This window comes from Mustela putorius, unplaced genomic scaffold (assembly GCF_011764305.1).
Source record: "Mustela putorius furo isolate JIRA1106 unplaced genomic scaffold, ASM1176430v1.1 tig00000487_pilon_pilon_pilon, whole genome shotgun sequence".
In the NCBI taxonomy this organism is placed as follows: domain Eukaryota; kingdom Metazoa; phylum Chordata; class Mammalia; order Carnivora; family Mustelidae; genus Mustela; species Mustela putorius.
Genome location: NW_025421399.1, coordinates 1,234,553 through 1,254,834, shown reverse-complemented (window position 1 = coordinate 1,254,834; position 20,282 = coordinate 1,234,553). Strand labels below are relative to the sequence as shown.

At 43.0% G+C, this 20,282-nt stretch overlaps 1 protein-coding gene across 4 annotated transcripts in view; it reads left to right on the top strand.

Annotated features, from left to right (window-relative positions):
* The first annotated feature begins 1,355 nt into the window (after positions 1–1,355).
* STAT3 (signal transducer and activator of transcription 3) overlaps positions 1,356–20,282 on the top strand; it is a 72,202-nt gene continuing 53,275 nt past the window's right edge. For 3 of the 4 annotated variants that reach the window (XM_004772692.3, XM_004772690.3, XM_004772691.3), the window contains exon 1: positions 1,356–1,589. The gene's annotated coding sequence lies outside the window, so the exon portion shown is untranslated. The remainder of the gene's footprint in view (positions 1,590–20,282) is intronic. The other variant, XM_045080708.1, reaches the window with a different exon arrangement.

Sequence of the window (20,282 nt, the reverse complement as noted above, 5' to 3'; positions counted from 1 at the left end):
AATTTTTGACTTTTCTGAACTACGTCAGTTTTTGAAACATGAACATGTTTCACTCAACCATGAAATGAAAAGTTTCATTGAAAAAAAACTCATTGGGGCTCCTGGGTAACTCAATTCGTTAAGCATGGGCTTTCAGCTTGGGTCATGATCCCAAGGGTCCTGGGCCTGCTTCTCTTTCTCCCTCTCCCTCTGCCTGCCGCTCCCCCTGCTTTTGCTCTCTCTCGCGCCCGCTTTCTCTCCGTCAAATAAATAAAAAAAAAATTAAAAAAAAAAGAAATGAAGAAAACTCATCAGGGGTTACCTGGATGGTGTCTTCAGAGCCCTGTTTAGATCTCATCTTTATAATGTTTTGTAGTAAACACAATAAACACAAATATTAATAGCTGTTATTTTAAAAAATCCTGATAGTGTCAGCGGGCACCTCCCCCATTTCATTATGCAAGGTACATCCCCTATTTTGTAAGGTAAAATGTCTACATTTCCTATAAACTACTGGCTTCAATGCAGTAAAATTTGCAATCGAAATAGACTAGACGAAGAAGAAAAAGGCAGGCAATTTCAAGTATTTTCGGCTCAGACTTATAAAAATAATGTGTTTGTCAATCTTCACATGCTTTATCGTCTGCCTTTTTGTGAACCCGCCAATATGCGAGCCGTTGGCGTTTGATGCTTGAAGCGACGGAACGGAGAACAGGGTTAAATCCACTACCCTCTCCCCACGCACTCTAGTAATTACTCTATTTCCACGTCATGTTTCCGGGTGTCTGTGTGTCCCGACTCACGCAGAAACTGAAGTTCAAAGCAGGCGGGAGTCACCCATCTTCCTTTTGCTGTCCCCAAAAACCCAATTCTGGCGCTGGGCCCCTGAGGATCTGGCGATACCTGGGGACTGTCTAACTGGTTGATTCCCACGTGGTAAGTGGCCTGCAACCTCGACCCCACGTGGTGCCAAAAGCTGGGAAAAGGGAGAGCAGGCTGAAGAGAGCCGCATCAGGGGCATTTAAAGTGTCCTGACGTCACGCATTGCCAGGAACTCAGCTGAGTTTTCAGCAGGACATTCCGGTCATCTTCCCTCCCTCCCCCCGGGTTTCTGTGCCCAAGGCCGCGGCTCCTCCTCTGCTGTGGCGGAGGGAGAGATACTTAGTGCTCAGAACAGCCAGCACAGGGGCGTTCCCAGCCTACTGTTGTCCCCGCCCTTTCCCCAGAGGCTCTCCTCATTGGCCGGTGGGTGGGGCTTCGGGTGTACAGTACACGCACCAGTGCCTCTTGGCGGCCGCGAAAACTGGCCGTCTCATGAATTATGCAGAAGCGGCGTGTCCCTGCCAAGTTGGGGCTGGGCGGGGATTGGCTGGAGGGGCTGTAATTCAGCGGTTTCCGGAGCTGCCGCGGCGTAGACGGGGAGGGGGGAGTCTGGGGTTCCGACGTCGCCGCGGAGCGAGCGAGCCCGAACCGGATCCTTGACGAGCACCCCTGCTCTGCGTTCTCTCTCCGCGTCTGCCAGGAGAGGCCCTGCGGCCTGAGGGAGACCCGCCGCCCGCACCCCGGCGCAAGCGCAGCCCCGGTCTATCGGGCCTGAGCCCGAGAAACAGGTGAAGGGGGTGAAGGGTGGGGCCGCCTTCCCTGACGGCCCCCAGGCCTGGGGATCCCGGGGGGTCGCGGGAGGGGCCGGGAGCCTCTGCGGTGTTTGGGGGAGTTGTGGATGGAAACTTCAGTGGGGCGGGGGGGTAGTGGCGAATACGTGGAGACGCCAGGGTTGAACTGAAGGGACAACTCCCGGAATGACAGGAGCGGGCCTCTGAAGGGACGGGGCGCTGGAAGGAAGTTTCGTTCTTCGGAGAAAGGGCAGACGCCGAAGAAGAGAGAAAACGGGCTCAAGGGGGAGGACAGTGGGGCGAAAGCACCCAGGGTGGGGGTGGTAGGAGTGAGGGACAGCCCCCCGACTTCCTGCTCCCCGAGGCTCTGGGGACGTTCCGGCAACAGGAGCAACTGTCACGCAGGCAGAGATCACGGGCAGGGGCGTGGGGGTGTTGGAAAGAGCTTTCTCCCCTCTCCCCGGCGGCCAGTTCCCGGCTGAGCCAATTCCTCGGCCTTGCCCTGTTCTCTTTCCTTTAGGAGCCAGCTGTGCCCCTCTAGAGGTAGGAATAGGTGTCTCCCCCCTGCAGCCCCACAGGCTGGTTGGTTGTGGCTAGGATTATTGCATAAGAATCAAGTTTCCTGTAGGGAAATTGACAGTCTTGGACTCTTTTTTAAATTCCCTCCCGTCTTTTTTCCCCCCATACATTAAACCTTGCTTCTCTCCTCCCCTTCTAAAAACAAAGCAAAATAAAACCTCTATCAAGCCAGTTCTAGAGAGAAATAAACCTCTTTCTTCCTTGACATTGTTCTTTTATAAACACCTGGTAAACTTGGCCAGAAGATAAATAATTGAGCCCTTGCGTTTACTGGATTGTGGTGTTGCTTAATTGCATAGGACAGAATGAACCAATCGAGAGTGGGAGTTTTCTGTCTTAGAGCCAAGATCTTGGGTAAACGCAGAAGGAAACAAAGACAGGCTGGCCTTGGCAAAGCCATGTGTGCAAACTTTACCTGTGATTGGGGGGTGTGGTTGGGCTTAAGTTAGCAAAATTCACACCGTCATCCAACTTGCTTTTTCCATATTTAGTGCACATCTTTGTGTCTGGTATTGGCACACACTTTTTTTTTAAATAAAAATGTGCATAATGTGTATCTGCTGGTTTTTATCATGTGTGCATCTACAGGTTATATTCTGTGTATGGTTTGTAACTTTTTGGCTGGCTTTGCTGATAAAGCATTGGTTGGAATAAATCAGAACTATAAATCATCTCAGTCTTTCATATGTGGATTTGGACTGTTATGACTCGATTCAGCCAAATTTCTGTTCTATATTAAATATGTCTGTGTTCCTTGAATCAACACATTTGTTTCCTTGTTACATGTGCCAAACTGGCATACTAGCAGAATTTTTGCTCAGATATTTGCATAGTGAGATGGAGAAAAGAAGTCTGGAATACCAGGGGAAAAAATTAGATATTAGAGGTTTGATCTTAAAGTCTGTATATTCGTTAGCATATCCACCACGGAGAACCACTAGCAAATTCACGGATCTTTTCTTTCTGTATATAGTACTTTTGGCAAGAATAACTGTTTAGAAATATCCACAGCTATGACTTGCCCTACAAAGGGTAGATAGTTCACATGACATTATCCCCATTTTATAGATGAGAAAACTGAGGCCAAAGAAACAAGGCGCTTGCCCAAGGCAGCAGAATGTCACAGTGGTGGAACTCCTATTTTTGGTATATTTTGTGTTATTTTGTTTGTCTATGTTAAGTATTAGGTCTTGATTTACAGTGATTCCGGACCCTGCTGGGAAAAGTGTCACTGAAATTGTAAAATCTCTCTGGACAGTGAAATACCACCATTAGGCTGTTAAGACTCCAAGGGAGATAGCCAGTACAGGTGCAAAAATAAGTAGAAACAGGGTATGCTTAGGTTATTTTTTCATCTGCTGTGTCTAACTTGGGAAGTCACAAACTTTTTAGTTAGTGTAACTTGTCAGAATTTAGCTATTTGCTAATGGAGAGGGAGAAAAAATTGCAGTTTAATCCAGAGTGCTTTGTGGCTTGATCGGTGATCATTCGTGTCTCTAGAAAGTTGCTTTCTCCTTCCTGGCTCTGGTTCTCTTTAACTTTCCAATGGGAGATGGGGCCGAGGTAGTGAGCATTCCAGATGCTGAGTCCAGCATCTTTTTTACCTTATGGATTCCCCAGAGGTGGTGTATAGATCAACACATATTTGCCTTTTGTGACTTTGTGAAAGTTGCCATGAAAAATCAGAGGCTTTGTTCACAGGACTTGCAGTCCACTGAGGGGCTTGATAAATGCATTATCACTGTAGAACAACATGTCCTTAAAGAGGTGCTGAGACCTTAAATCTGTGCCATCATTCAATGAGGTAGCTGTTACATGTTAAAAGTATCATAGCTGGTGCACCTGGGTGGCTCAGTGGGTTAAAGGCTCTGCCTTTGGCTCAGGTCATAATCCCAGGGTCCTGGGATAGAGTCCCACATCGGGCCCTCTGCTTGGCAGGAAGCCTGCTTCCCCCTCTCTCTCTGCCTGCCTCTCTGCCTACTTGTGATTTGTCTGTGAAATAAATAAATAAAATCTTAAAAAAAAGTATCATAGCTATAGAACATTTTCATTGTCCTGGAAAGTTCTTTTGGACAGTGTTGCACTAAGTGCTATAGGTCTTCAGAGGAAGAAGAGGTTATAAGGTCTGGAATGGTCTAGGAAGTCGTCTTGCCAAAGGAGAGATTTGATCTGAGTCCCAAATAATAGCTGGAATTTGATAGGTGTGAAGAATTGGGGGTAAGGAGGTATGGTGGTACAGTAGGAATAAAATCCTGGTAGATTAGGAAGGTAAGTAGGGGAGGAGTGTCTACTCATAAGAGGTCTTGAGGCCAGACCATGGAATTTCAGGTTTTGTCCTTTCAAAGATGTAGGAGGCCAAGTATTGGTGTTTAATTGTGGAGTAAGTGCCTCCTGTGTGTTGGGCACGTGCCTAGCATTGGTTAATTTGTACAAAGTAGATCAGTGCACATGGCATCTTCCCTAGGGGAATTGTCCTTGGGGCTGAGCTTATAAATTGGGCCAGCACCCAGAGAGGTGTTCTGACTTAACAGATCTGTGTGTTTAAGTGCAGAAGTGTCTTTTAGGATTTTTGGTTGGCTGTAAATGGCCACTTATATTTTATGTCTTCCATATTTAAACAATTCTACTGGAACTTTTGGGTCATTCATAAAAACCACCAAAAGAGCACTGAAGGGTGTCCCCAGATCTTGAAGTCCTGGTTCCTAGAGCAACCTTGGTGAGATACAGCAGGATGACTTTGCCCAGCCTTTTCAGACTTTGTCAGTCACAGTGAAAAGGATTAATATCCCAGTTACATGTTTGTCCCTCAGAACCTCTGCTTACTGTGGTGTACTTTAGTCCGGATGGCCAGATGGTACTTTGGTGGTCAGTTGTTTGAAATGTCTCTAGTTCTTAAAAGGAGCAGCATGTGGAAGAATGAATTTCTATTCTGCTCAGTTCTCATTATGTGAGGATTGTCAGAACTCTTAGATCAGGCCGGCAAACATTTTATTTCATTTCATTTTGTTTTAATTAATTAATTATTGGCAGACATTTTATACTGAGAGCCAATTACTGTGGTTGGTGGTATCTAAGGGTAATGAAATATGCTTCCTATTTTCAGGGATCAGAGGCGTGATGCAGACGAGGGTGTGTGTTGTTTTAGTAAGGAAACAGGGCAGGGGAGGTGACAGGATAAGAGGTTCACATCTGATGCTCTGGAGTCAGACAAGTCTGGGATCAGATCCTGGATCAGCTGCTTCCTCCTCAGAACCTGAGTCTCAGTTTCTTATCTGTAAAAGTAGAGGGTAACAGGGCCTATCTCCTGAAACTGTTGAAGATGCATTGAGAAAATACAGGTAAAATGCTTAGCATAATGCCTGGCACACAGTAAGAACTCCATAAATGTAAGTTCTTACTAATTGTCCCAGAAAAGAGATTCATTTTCTTTAGGGGTAAGAAAAAGGCTTATGACCAAGGGTCTTTATCAGGTCAGAACACCTATGAAAAGGGTCTTTATCAGGTCGGAACACCTATGTTTTGTAGGTTTGAATAGGAGTTCTCCTGATAAAGTTGAGTGGTGAACGTTGCATTCAAGGCCAGGGAACATGAATGTGCAGAGGCTTAAAACAGCAGAGTGTGTCCAGGGAGCTGCAAGTGTAAGTTCTTAATTTAGGAGGACTGAACTGAGGGGAAAGGAAGCTGCTGAGCTGTGGCTCTTCCCCCTTCTTTTCTGTTCCTTATTGGGTTCACATGTTATCAAAACTAAGTTGTTTGGTCCTGCTTACAAAAGAAATATATGCTGTTACAAAATATTTAAATTTGTAGAACTATAAGCTCTATGTATTTTATATATATATGTATGTGTGGATATATATAATATATATCCTGTTAATACTTGTATTAATGGTTAATGGTGTGTGTATCTCCAGATTTTTTGTACCTTTTTCTACTTACCAGTTTAACTTGGACTTTTTTTTTTTTAAGATTTTATTTATTTATTTGACAGAGACCACAAGTAGGCAGAGAGGAAGGTGGGGAGGGAGCGGTGAGCAGGCTCCCCGCTGAGCAGAGAGCCCAATGCTGGCCTCGATCCTGGAACCCTGGGATCATGACCCGAGCTGAAGGCAGAGGCTTAACCCACTGAACCACCCAGGTGCCCTAACTTGGACATAATTATAGCAAATTTCTTTCTAATAGCCTAATAAAAAAACAATAAGGAAGGCAAATCTACCCCCCAAAATACGATAAGGTTTGGATTATCTGGGTTTTCTTTCTGCTACCCCCACCCATAAGAATAAATGACTTTTTTTTTTTTAAAGATTTTTTCTTTATTTATCTGACAGAGATCACAAGTAGGCAGAGAGGCAGGCAGAGAGAGAGGAGGAAGCAGGCTCCCTGCAGAGCAGAGAGCCCGATGTGGGGCTCCGTCCCAGGACCCTGGGATCATGACCTGAGCCGAAGGCAGAGGCTTAACCCACTAAGCCACCCAGGTGCCCCAATAAATGACTCTTTTAATCACTGAACTTTTGCCTGACCTTTGGCTTGCTTTATAACTCCATTGGACAAGGAACTCATTTTGAGCATTCCTAATGTAACATTGTACTATCGAAATGCTTGGGCCATGTGTTTGAGGGTCTCATGAGCCAAAGCTGCTATGGGAAGTAAAAGAATGGACTGTGAGGTCAGACTTCTTGGGCTTTATTCCCGAATCCAGCACCTCTTAGACCTTGCAAGGTCAGTGCTTTAACTTCCTGGCTTCAGTTTCTCTAGCCATAAAATACAGATACCAGGCTTTGTTGCTGGGAAGTTGTGAGGATTAAGCAAGATAATGTGTGTATATATGTATTTGTGTATGTTTGTCTTAAAGAATTTATTTGCTTGATTATCGAGCACAAGCCGGGGTGGGGTGGGGGGAATAGCAGCCAGAGGGAGAGAGAAGAAGGCTCCGCTCTGAGCAAGTTGCCTGATGTGGGGCTCTATCCCAGGACCCTGGGATCATGACCTGAGCCGAAGGCAGCCACCCAACCAACTGAGCTGCCCAGGTGCCACTGTTTGTTTGTTTATAGTAGGCTCTATGGCCAATATGGGGCTTCTACTTAGCACCCCTAGATCAAGGGTCTCATGCCTTATGGGCTGAGCTAGCCAAGGACCCCACAAGATAATGCATATGAAGTACTTTGTCTGGTGCCTGGCAGATAGCTAAAATTTGAATGCTAATAATTAATATCATTAAAAACTACAGTATCTATCCACCTACAAAGTCAGGCAAGTTATGATTCATGGGGGCCATTAATGACCCAAAGGAAAGAAGGAGTAATTGGGAGATTCTAACCTAATAGGAAAAAACTAAATGAATAGGGACCAGGGGGATTTACATTGTGGTGGAGGAGATGGAGGCTGTCACGTAAAAGGAATAGGCAACCCGTAAATTCCTGTTTACACGAATGCTCTTGTGACAGGTCTCTCTACATCTTCCAAAGGCTCTGATTATGGGCCATTTATTTTAAGTAGTAGTCGACACATTAAAAATGTATTACCCCTTAGGAATTTGAATAGCCGCTTGGAGTTCCTAACACCAGAAGTACACAGGATGTTGAAGGTTTGAGGGGGAGAGGCGTCGGGCTCTGAAGGTGGGGCAGCATACCGTTTTGGGGGGGATGGTGTGGTGCTTCCCAAGGGGAATGAATGACCTGTCTGTGGCTAGGAGATGATTTGTCCTTTCGTGTGTGTGTGTGTGTGTGTGTGTGTAAGTGCATATGTTTTCACCCGAGGAATAGAGCATTATTTTCTTGTCCTGTAACTTTCCTTTGCAAAGTGCATCTGTATTCAAAATAGTCTTGCGGTTAAGAAGAACCACTCAGCTTCTCCGTGAAACAGGTTTTCTCACACTAGCTCTCCAGTTCGGGATCCAAGAAGCCAGGAAGGAAGGGCCGCCCCATTGCTTCTAGCAAGTATGTGGGGCAGGAGGAAGCCTGCGGAGCTTGAAAGAGAAAGTAAACCTTCTGGTAGATAAATGGCTTCCCTGTTGTGGAGGAGGAGTACAGATTATTAGGGGGATGTTTGGGTAGTTTTTGTAAAAGCCATTTCTGAAAACTGATTGAGATTAGCGAAGGTGAGCTCAATTTAGGAAAACCCTGCCCCGCCTGGTGTTAACCACCTGCTTTCCCGCTTTGTTGATTGATTTTATTAGTTTTCGGTAGCCTGACCACTCATTCTGGTTATGAGAAATGGAGGATTTGAGTCTGAATTTGAGCATCTGCTTAGGTGAAAGCTTCCTAAAATGCATGTTTTTCGAATCTCTTCTAATGTACTTTTGTTTTGCTATTTAGCCTATGCTGTTTTTATGACAGAATGAAAAACGTAAGACCTTCCTTTGTTCTCCCTTTCTCTCCCCACCAGGGTAATCCTCAAAAACCCCCAAACCCAGATGTTAGCTGTATAATTATCTCTCTTATACCAAACAGAGGGCAATGTTGCATTGAGTTAGCATTAAAATAGCCTTTGAATTTATTTTTTCCTACTTGTGGCTTAGATATGGTAAATATTTAATCTTAGACTCATTTTGTCTGATTAATCAGTTTGGTATTTGGGCTTCTTTTTATCAGTATGTTTAGGGAAAGCCAATTTATTGAAACATTAACTAAAATCAAACATAATTAAGTTGGTGACTTTTATGCATAGGGGGAGGTGGAATAATTAAAGTGTTCTGGAGCCAAGTATCAATATTCTTTTTAAAAATTATTTATTTATTTAGGGGCGTCTGGGTAGCCCATTGGGTTAAGCCTCTGCTTTCAGCTCAGGTCATGATCTCAGGGTCCTGAGATGGAGCCCCTCATCCGGCTCTCTGCTGAGCAGGGAGCCTGCTTCCCCCCGCTTTCTCTGCCTGCTGCTCTGCCTGCTTGTGATTTCTCTCTCTGTGTCAAATAAATAAATAAAATCTTTAAAAAAATTTTTTGAAAAAAATTATTTATTTATTTGAGAGAGAGAGAGAGAGAGAGACAGTGATGGGGGAGTACAAGCAGGGGGAGTAGGGGAGGGAGAAGCAGGCTTCCCTTGCAGCAGGGAGCCCGATGTGGGACTCGATCCCAGGACACTGGAATCATGACCTGAACCAAAGGCAGATGCTTAATGACTGAGCCATCCCAGGCACCCCAAATAAAATCTTTTTTTAAAAAAAATATTTAGGGACGCCTGGGTGGCTCAGTTGGTTAAGCAGCTGCCTTCGGCTCAGGTCATGATCCCAGCGTCCTGGGATCGAGTCCCACATCGGGCTCCTTGCTCCACGGGGAGCCTGCTTCTCCCTCTGACTCTGCCCTCCACTCTGTCTGCCTGTGCTCGCTTTCGCTCGCGCTCTATCTCTGACAAATAAATAAATAAAATCTTTAAAAAAAAAAAATTTATTTATTTGAGAGAGAGTGAGGAGAAGGAGCAGAGGGAGAAGGACAAGCAGACTCCGGAGCCCTAGGTGAGGTTCCATCTCAAGACCTGAGATCATGACCTGAGCCAAAACCAAGAGTCAGACACTTAACTGACTCTCAACGGAGAGAGAGGGAACCTAGCACCCCCCCCCTTTTTTTTCTGAACTGATACTGCATTCTGTTTAGGATCTCTTGGGTTGTTTTTGTTTTTGTTTTTTTTAAGAGAAAGGGAGAGAGAGAATAGCAGAGGGAGAAGGAGAGAGAGAATCCCAGACAGACCCCTCGCCCGCATGGAGCCCCATGCAGGACTTGACCCCATGACTGCAAGATCATGACCCAAGCCAAAGTCGGGAGTCAGGGACTCAACCGACTGAGCAACCAGGTGCCCCACAAATATCATTATTTGTTCTTTTTTTTCTTTTTAAAGATTTTATTTATTTGACTGAGAGAGAGAGTACAAGTAGGCCGAGAGGCAGGTGGCAGGGTGTGTGTGGGGGGGGGAAGCAGGCTCCCTGCTGAGCAGAGAGCCGATATGGGCTCAGTCCCAGGATCCTGGGATCATGACCTGAGCTGAAGGCAGAGTAACCCACTGGGCCACCCAGGCGCCCCTCAGTATTTGTTCTTAATACTATGTGTTATTGTCCCTTTGCATTTATGCGCATAAGAGTGGACTGTAACTGCAGAGAAGCACGTGGGGACCCTTAAGGTCCTAATAATGGTTGGAGAATATTGGGTTCATGGAGCCATCTGAAATTCCTGTTTCTCGATGTTCCACTGTGGTGCCAGACATTGATAATGGGCGAGGTTGTGCCTGTTGGGGTTGGGGAGGTGGTTTATGGGAACTCTGTACTTTCTGCTCAATTTCACTCAATTTTGCTTTGAACCTAAAAACTGCTTTAAAAAGTAAAGCTTATTTTTAAAAAAAGATTTTATTTATTTATTTGACAGAGAGAGCAAGAGCAGGGACGCAAGCAGAGGGAGTGGGAGACAGAGAGTAGCAGGCTCCCCACCAAGCAGGGAGCAAAATCTGGGGAGGATTTTGGATCTGGATCCAAAATCTGGATCCCCGGATCATGACCTGAGCGAAAGGCAGATAGATGTTTAATGACTGAACCACCCAGGCACCCCTTAAAATAAAGCTTATTAATTAAAATCTTTCTATAGGAATATCTAAGGTGTCCTGGGTCAGAAGTGCCCTGTGTGATCTGCCTTAGTTTACCCTAAGCTTTACAATGAAAGTACCATTCTTATATACCCAGTGAGAATATCTTCCGAGTAAGGGAGAAGGAGGTTGGAGGTGGCAGGTAGAGAAAACCCACACACCCTACAGTCTGTGGATTCAACTACTTCCCCTTTCCCCCAGGAAAGATAAATGCTAGCTAGTCTTAACCACAGATTGGCTGCAAGAATATCAGTTTTGTTTTTCGGTTCCAGACTCTGGCTTTCTTTATCGTAAAAGTAATATTTTAGGAAAACAAAAAAAAGAAAAAGTTTAATCAGTACAAAAATTTAGTAGTAAGTGGAAGGTTTTCTTCCAGATTCTCAAATTTTCTTTCAAATTCTCTTTCTCAGGGACAGCTAGTCGCCTAGTTTTTATTCTTCTCTGGGTGATTTCATTTGTATGCAGCAAACATATTATTTTCTCTTTTTCCCTTGCCAAAGAATATAGTACATTATACATATAACTGTATCTTACTTTTTGTCACTTTGTTTATCTTAGTAAACCCTCCATGTAGATATGTTTTGTTTCATGTTTTTGTGTGTGTTTGTTTTTAAGATTGTATTTTTAAGTGATCTCTACAGCCAACCTGGGTCTCAAACTCATAAGTGTGAGATCAAGAGTCATATATTCTTCCAACTGAGCCAGCCAGGCACCCCTGTCTGGTGTTTTTTAAGATCTGCCCAGTATTCTAGGCTATGGATGCTATAATATATTTATATATTTTTTCTTTTTTAAGTATAATCTACCCCCCAAAGGTGGGGCTCAAACTCATGACCCCAAGATCAAGAGTCATGTGCTCTACTGGCAAAGCTAGCCAGGCACCTCTTTCTTTTAAGTGTTTCTTAAAAATTTTAATAATTTATTTAATCTCCTAATGATAGCCATAGACTGCAGAATCTAAAGATAGAAAACAACGTTTTCAGGAAAAAAGCAGCTAGTTTGAGATGATAACTGAAATGTTCCACAAGAGCTCTTCCCTGCAACATCATGGAAGTATGATGGTTGTCTCAGGGGAGATCTCTTGTGGGAACATTTTCAGTTATAATCTCAAACTAGCTCCTTTTTTTTCTTGAAATCCTGTTTTTACTGTGAAAGAATGATAGACCAGCTGGGATGTTGGTAGACATTTTCTCAAAAATGAAAGAAGAGAAGCTGTCTCTTCCAGAAAACAACTGGCTGGCAGTATTTGTTGCCAATGATAAAATTGAAACTTTTGAGTAAAAATTAGAATTTGAGAAAACTTGGGAGAAAAATTGTGAGTTTGACAGCTTTCCCATATTAACGAGTGGAATTTTTTTATGGTAAAACAGATGTGATTTTTTGATAGTTCATAATGAAATGTATTGACATGTGGAAGGTTTACGTGTCTCTGAGATAGTGTTTTCCAGATGATTAATGCACAACATGAATAGATCATGCTTGGGAAAACATTCTGTTCAAAATGCCAGATAGACTAGTGGATCTCATTGCAGCTGAGTATGAAAAGTTAATTGAGATCCAGTGGCATGCAATCCACATTGCATCTGATCTTTAAGAAATGACCACTTGTTGGGGCGCCTGGGGGGCCCAGTGGGTTAAAAGCCTCTGCCTTCGGCTCAGGTCATGCTCCCAGGATCCTGGGATTGAGCCCTGCATTGAGCCCCGCATTGGGCTCTCTGCTCCGTGCGGAGACTGCTTCCCTTCCTCTCTCTCTGCCTGCCTCTCTGCCTACTTGTGATATCTGTCTGTCAAATAAATAAAATCTTTAAAAAAAAAAATAAAAGAAATGACCACTTGTGAATTTTGGTGTGGTGTTATGTGGTGTTATGGAATATCCAGAATTATCTGTAAAGGCTATTAAGATAGTCTCCTCCCTTTTCCAACCAGTGTGACATCAAGTTTTCTTCATCACAGCAACATCCTGCAACAGATTGAATGCAAAAGCAGATATGAGACTCCAGATGTCTTCTATTAAGCCAGACATTAGAGAAATTTCTAAAACTTTTACAGTGTCACTCTTTCCACTAATTTTAGAAATTATAGTTACTTTTCATAGAAATGTTATTCATGTTATCATATAATAGGTTTATTATTTTTAAGCAAATTAATATTTTTTAAAAATTTTATTTATTTATTTGACAGCTCACAAGTAGGCAGAGAGGCAAGCAGAGAGAGAGGGGAAAGCAGGCTCCCCACGGAGCAAAGAGCCCGATGTGGGGCTCGATCCCAGGACCCTGGGATCATGACCTGAGCCGAAGGCAGAGGCTTCAACCCACTGAGCCACCTAGGCACCCCAATGAATTAATATTTTTAAATTTCTGTTTTAATTTCTAATATAGTAAATAATTGGTAGATAGAACCTTCATAAACAAATGTTCTTTGAGGTTCTTATTTTTAAGGATATAAAGGGGTCCTGAGAGCAAAAAGTTTGAGAACTGTTGGTCTAAAGATTTTAGTACAAGAACCTCCAGGACACTTGTTTCAAAAAGAAAAAGAAGATTCTACTGTTTTGACCCAGAGAGTCTGATTTAATAGATCTAGGGTTGTTTTAACAAGCAGTCAGGTATTCTGATGTAGGTGGTCCTTGGCTTGAGACATTTTTTTTTTTTTTTAAGATTTTATTTATTTATTCGACAGAGAGAGATCATAAGCAGGCAGAGAGGCAGGCAGAGAGAGAGGAGGAAGCAGGCTCCCTGCTGAGCAGAGAGCCCAATGTGGGCCTCGATCCCAGGACCCTGAGATCATGACCTGAGCTGAAGGCAGCGGCTTAACCCACTGAGCCACCCAGGCGCCCGGCTTGAGACGTTTTGCTCTGAAGAACTGTTAAGTCTTAAAATCTTTCTTCAGATTAGCAGAGTCATGTCCACAGGGTTTAGAATCATTGTTGTTTTGGAGATAAAGGTAAATGGTAGGCATGTAGTTTACTAAGGAAAAAAGCTTTGGAGATCCTCCCTCCCTCCCTGCCTTCCTTTCTATTTATTTATTTATTTATTTATTTATTAAAAAATCCTAAGTAATCTCCATACCCAATGTGGGGCTTGAACTCATAACCCCAAGATCAAGAGTCACATGCTCAGGTGCTTAGTTGGCTCAGTTAGAGGGGCACATCGCTCTTGATCTCGGGGCCCCTGGGTATTTCCTTTTCGTCTGTTTACTCCTCTTAGTATTTATGAACTTTAATATTAATTAGGGGTGGATTATGACTATCAAAAAAAGTCATGACTTTACCAGATTAATGTTCAGTCTTACTATATTGGTAGACCATACATAAACGTATTAAGACAGTTTCTGACTGCTTTGATTAATTTCATACATGTCTTTATAATAAGTTTCAGGCATGTCTATTTCAGACGTCTTTTTTAAAAATAATATTTCATTTTTTAAAATTAAAGATTTAATTAATTTATTTGACAGAGACTACAAGTAGGCAGAGAGGCAGGAAGAAAGAGAAGGAAGCAGGCTCCCTGCTGAGCAGAGAGCCCCATGCGGGGCTCAATCCCAGGGGTCCTCGGACCATGACCTGAGCTGAAGGCAGAGGCTTTAACCCACTGAGCCACCCAGGCTCTCTTTTAATACTATTTCTTAAAGATTTTATTTACTTAATTGTTTTAGTGAGTATGAGAGAGGAGAGAGGCAGAGGGGAGGGAGAGGGACAAGTGGACTCCAGAGCCCTGCATGGGGTTCAGTCTCATGACCCTGAGTTTATGACCTGAGCTGAAATCAAGAGTTGGATGTTTAACCCACTGAGCAACCCAGGCACCCTTCAGACATGTCTTCATAATAAAGTTAACTTTCATTTATTACATGTAATAAATGAATGTAAAATTCTTTTTAAGTGTGCATTTTTTTAAAAGGTTTTATTTATTTATTTGACAGAGACAGATCACAAGTAGGCAGAGAAGCAGGTAGAGGAGGAGGGGGAAACAGGTTCCCTGCTGAGCAGAGAGCCTGACGTGGGGCTCTATCCCAGGACCCTGGGATCATGACCTGAGCTGAAGGCAGAGGCTCAACCCATTGAGACACACAGGCACCCCTAGGTGTACATTCTTTTAAAAAGATTTTATTTATTTGACAGACAGTGAGAGAGGGAACAGAAGCAGAGGGGGAGAGAGAAGCAGGTTTGCCAAGGAGCAGGGAGCCAGATACAGGGCTCCATCCCAGGACCTTAGGATCATGACCCAGCCGGAGTCAGATGCTAAATGGCTGAGCCACCCAGGTGCCCCCGTACGTAAAATTATGATTTTCCTTTCTTCTTATGATTGCTTATATAACCAATTCGAAGAGGAATGTGCTTGTCAGAGATCGCACACCAGAGATAAGACAGATCATTTGCCTCCACTAGCCTGGGAATTTGAAGATTCTAAATTTGTGTTCTGGTGGTACCATTATCTTTGTGATTGCTTCACATTTCAGTCCTTATCTGTAAAATGGGAACAACAACCTATTTGATAGAATTGTTACTGTATCTTGGCCGCCTCAGGGTTCTTTTTGGCTGAGTGATTGACTGGGGCATCCAATGTGAATTCGTGCTTCAGGCCAGGTTCTGTACAGCTGTGATTCTAAGTATTTATTCTTTCTCTAAATCATGTCCACCACCTCACATTGTTGGGTTATAATTTCATGAGTAATTGAGCCTTTTCATAAGCTCTTATGGAGATGCTAATGGATAAGTTCAGTTCTTTTCTGAGTATTTACATCATGAAAACCATGATGTATATGATATGACTTATTTTTCTAAGTATATTATTCATTTTAAGAAGGCTTAAGAGAGAAGTTTGTTTTAATTGGGGAGATAGCTCATCTTTTATCTGGAATAAAATTTAAGCCTTGTAGGTCAGATTTATCTTTAAAAATCCTTTTTAGGGCGCCTGGGTGGCTCAGTGGGTTAAGCCGGCTGCCTTGGCTCAGGTCATGATCTCAGGGTCCTGGGATCGAGTCCCACATCAGGCTCTGTGCTCAGCAGGGAGCCTGCTTCCTCCTCCCTCTCTCTGCCTGCCTCTCTGCCTACTTGCGATCTCTCTCTGTCGAATAAATAAATAAAATCTTTAAAAAAAATCCTTTTCATAAAGCTCAAATCCTATATTTAAAAAATTAATAGATTTTATAGATACACATGCATATACATATATGTGTGTGTATATGTGGATGTGTATATATATGTGTGTGTGTATACACACACACACACACACACACATATATATATATATATATTTTTTTTTTTTTTTAAAGAGAGAGAGATCGCTCACAGGGGTGGACTGGAGGGGCAGAGGGAGAGAGAGAATCTTAAGCAGACTCCATGCCTGCCACAGAGCCCAACATAGAGCTCAATCTCATGACCCTGAGATCATGACCTGAGCTGAAATAAAAAGTCTGGGATGTTAACTGACTGAGCCCCTCAGGTGCCCCTATAGACTGTATATATTTTAGAGTCATTTTAGGTTCATGGGAAAATTGAGCAGTATAGAGTTCCCATACACCCTCTCCTCTCCCCTCACCCATTTTCTCCAATCATTAACATCTTGTGTTAGTGTGGTACATTTGTTAGTGTTGAAGAGCCAGTATGTATTTTTTAAATCTCTACACCAAATGCGGAGTTTTCAAACTCAGGACCTAGAGATCAAGAATCACACCAGCCAGGTGCCCCATGAGCCAGTATTGGTACATTGTTATTAACTAAAGCCCACAGTTAACATTAGAGCTCACTTTGTTGTACATTCTATGGATTTTGACAGATGTGTCCACCATTATAGTATCTCATAAAATAATATCCCTGCCCAAAAAATCTCCAATGTTCCACCTATTCATCCCTCCCCCAAACCACCGTAACCAGCTCATCTTTACTCTCTCCATAGTTTTGTCTTTCCCCGAACACCATATAGTTGGAATTATACAGTATGTAGCTGTTCCAGATTGTCCTCTTTCACTTAGCAACATTTATCCAAATCACTGCATGTCTTTTTGTTGCCTGATAGGCCCATTCCTTTGTATTGCTGATTAATACTCCTTTCCCTCTATGCTCCACAATTTGTTTATCCATTCACTTAATAAAGGACTTTTTGATTGATTCCAGGTTTGGGAAGTTAAGCTGCTATAAATATTTGTGTGCAGGCTTTTGTTGTAGATACAAGTTTTCAGCTAATTTGGGTAAATACCAGGGAGCATGATGGGTAGATCATATGTTAAGAGTATTTTTAGTTGTGGGGCACCTGGGTGGCTCATTCGGTTAAGTGTCTGACTTTGATCTCAGGGTCCTGGGATCGAGCCCTGGGTTAGGCTCTGTGATCAGTGGGGAGTCTGCTTGTCCCTCTCCCTCTGCCCCTACCCTCAGTCATGCTTTCTCTCTCTCTCAAATAAATAAATAAAATCTTTTTTTTTTTTTAAACAACAGTATGTTTAGTTTTATAAGAAACTGCTAAAGTATCTTCCAAAGTGGCTGTACCATTTTGCATTCTCACTAACAATGAATGAGAGTTCCTGTTGCCCTACACCCTCACTAGGATTTTTTGTTGTGAGCATTTTGGATTTTGACCATTCTAATAGGTGTGTAAAAGCATCTCATTGTTGTTTTAATTTGCAGTTTCCTGGTGATGTATTAAGTTGAACATCTTTTCATACGCATATTTGGCATGTGTAGTATATCTTCTTTGGTGAAGTGCCTGTTCAGATCTTTTGCCCATTTTTATTTATTTATTTGTTGATTTATTTATTTTTAAAGATTTTACTTATTCATTTGACAGAGAGAGAGACAGCGAGAAAGGGAACACAAGCAGAGGGGGAGAGAGAGGGAGAAGCAGACTTCCTGCCAAGCAGGGAGCCCGATTCAGGGCTTGATCCCGGAACCTTGGAATCATGACCTGAGCTGAAGGCAGATGCTTAACGACTGAGCCACCCAGGCACCCCTTTTGCCCATTTTTATTTTTTATTTTATTTTTTAAATATTTTATTTATTTATTTGACAGAGATCACAAGTAGGCAGGGAAGCAGGCTCCCCACTGAGCAGAGAGTCCAATGCGGGGCTCGATCACCGGACCCTGAGATCATGACCTGAGCCAAAGGCAGAGGCTTGACCCACTGAGCCACCCAGGTGCCCCTTGCCCATTTTTAAATTGGGTTGTTTTCTTATTTTTCAGAGAATTTTAAGAGTTCTTTGTATACTTGCGATATATTTAATTTTCTTCCCTTAAAATGTTTTTAATTGGCATAAATTTCTCTCCTAGAGTTCAAGTTGATACAGAAACAAACTTCAGGATGCTTGTGGTTAGCACTTTGAGAACAAGGAAATGAAATACTTAACCTCGCTCCCTCTCCACATTTAATTTTCAAATTCTTCTGGGTCTAGATGGGGCTGGCTGGAGGGTTGTAGTCCAGAGGATAGACCTAAACACTGATCTTGATGTTTAGCGTAATCTCTCTGCCATGTGCCCTTCCATGGCATATGTTGGATAGAGTGTTGATTCCTCATTTAAGACCTGAACATTTCTGATCCCAGGTATATTGAAATAGTGGAGAAATACTGGAGATTTCCAAATCTTTTTCGGGAAAAAGAATAGTATTTCTAGAGATCATCCTTCTAGGGGCCTTTTAAATTGCCTTTTTTTTGGGGGGGGGGATATGTATCAGATTAAGGGACAAAAGTGAGAAGATACTCTTCCAGGGGGTTGAGTGCCCTTGTGATCTTGGTGAATTTGTCTTGGGGTTCAGAAACATTAACCTAATTGAAGGAAGGACTAGGTATGTCACCAGAGACTTCTGCATTTACCACATTGAGTGGATGCTGTCACCATTTTGCTCATCCTTTAAGCGGTTTTGGACACAGTTGAATACCTTTTTCGTAAAACACTCTCTTGGCTTCTGTGACAACATACTCCCTTGGTTTCTCTTCAGTCTTACTTGTTGCCTTCCTGGTTCATCCTCTATCCGAAACTAATGTTTGAAGGCTCTCAGGTCTCTGGGGCTTTCTTTTCCTTCCTTTTTCTGTTTTTTTGTCCTCAGGTTATCTCCTGCATTACTTCGGCATTAAACGTCATCTCCATTCTGGTGATTACCAAGGGCCTCTCCAGGCTCCCAGTTCCTGTGTCCTGCTGCTCACTTGACATTTCCCCTTGGACAGCTTGTAGTTGTCTCCTGTTTATCTTGTCTGAAACGTAACTCTTATTAAACTTTCTCACCGTAAGTTTGTGCCATTCTCCATACCCCATTTTCCCCCATCTAAATAAATGGCATTATCATCTAACCCACTGTGCAAACCAAAAATCTGGAAATAATCCCTCAACCCCCTGTTTTCTCATATCTCTGCTTCTCTTCAATTATCTGCAAGTCCTTTTGGTGCTACCTTTAAAGTTTTCTTAAATTCCTGTTCTTGTCTCATCCTGATTGACTTCTGTTCTAGCTCTTTGGTAGACTAGATATCCTGAAAACCCTCCTGTGCGAAACACAAAGAAATGTTGCAGAAACTTTTAAGAAAATTGGGGAAGTTGGGGCACCTGGGTGGCTCTGGGTTAAGCCTCTGCCTTTGGCTCAAGTCATGATCCCAGGGTCCTGGGATGGAGCCCCAAATCAGGCTCTCTGCTCAGCAGGGAGCCTGCTTCCTCCTCTCTCTCTCTGCCTGCCTCTCTGCCTACTTGTGATCTCTCTCTCTATCAAATAAATAAATAAAATCTTTAAAAAAAAATTGAGGAAGTCTTGAGAGGCCAAAAGCAAATGGAATCTCACCCAAAAAAAGAGAGAATTTACCCTTTTATAATGGGGCTCGGAGTTTAGCATTTACCTTTTTACCATGGACTTAAAAAAATAGATTTTATTTATTAGAGAGACAGTGTGTGCGTGAGTGGAGAAAGGAACAGAGGAAGACAGAGAGGGAATCTCAAGGAGAGTCTGTGCTAAGTGTGGAGCCAGACTCATGACCCTGAGATCATGACCTGAGTGTAAGTCTAAAGTTCAATGCTGAACTGGCTGAGAGCCACCTGTGTGCCCCTTTACTAAGGATTTTTAGTTTAAAGGCTGCTCTAGGCAGGAGACCAGGCCTTTGTCCTTGGTGAGGAGTTGGAGCAGCCAAGTCTCCCAAAACCATTCCTAAGCATAGGCCTGCCCATTTTAACATTTAGATCTACACTACCTTTTTGGTCCTGGAAACTCCAAGCTGAGATTTTTTTTTTTAATATTTTATTTATTTGTCAGAGAGAACAAGCAAGGGGAGCAGCAGGCAGAGGGTGAAACAGGCTCTCCAGTGAGCAAGGAGCCCAATGTGGGACTGGATCCCAGGACCTTGGGATTGTGATCCAAGCCTAAGGCAGACACTTAACCTACTGAGCCAAGCAGGCATCCCTCCAAGCTGAGATTTTAACATCAAAAGGTGTGTTTGCCTTTAGAAGCCAGGACAAATAGTTCCTTCCTCTAAGATGCCTTTCCTGATTTTCTCAAGTTTACCAGCCTGGCCCCAGTCACTCATTATCCTGTCATCTTTACTGCTCTTATCGTAAGTGGTAATTACTTCCTTATTTACTTGTCTGT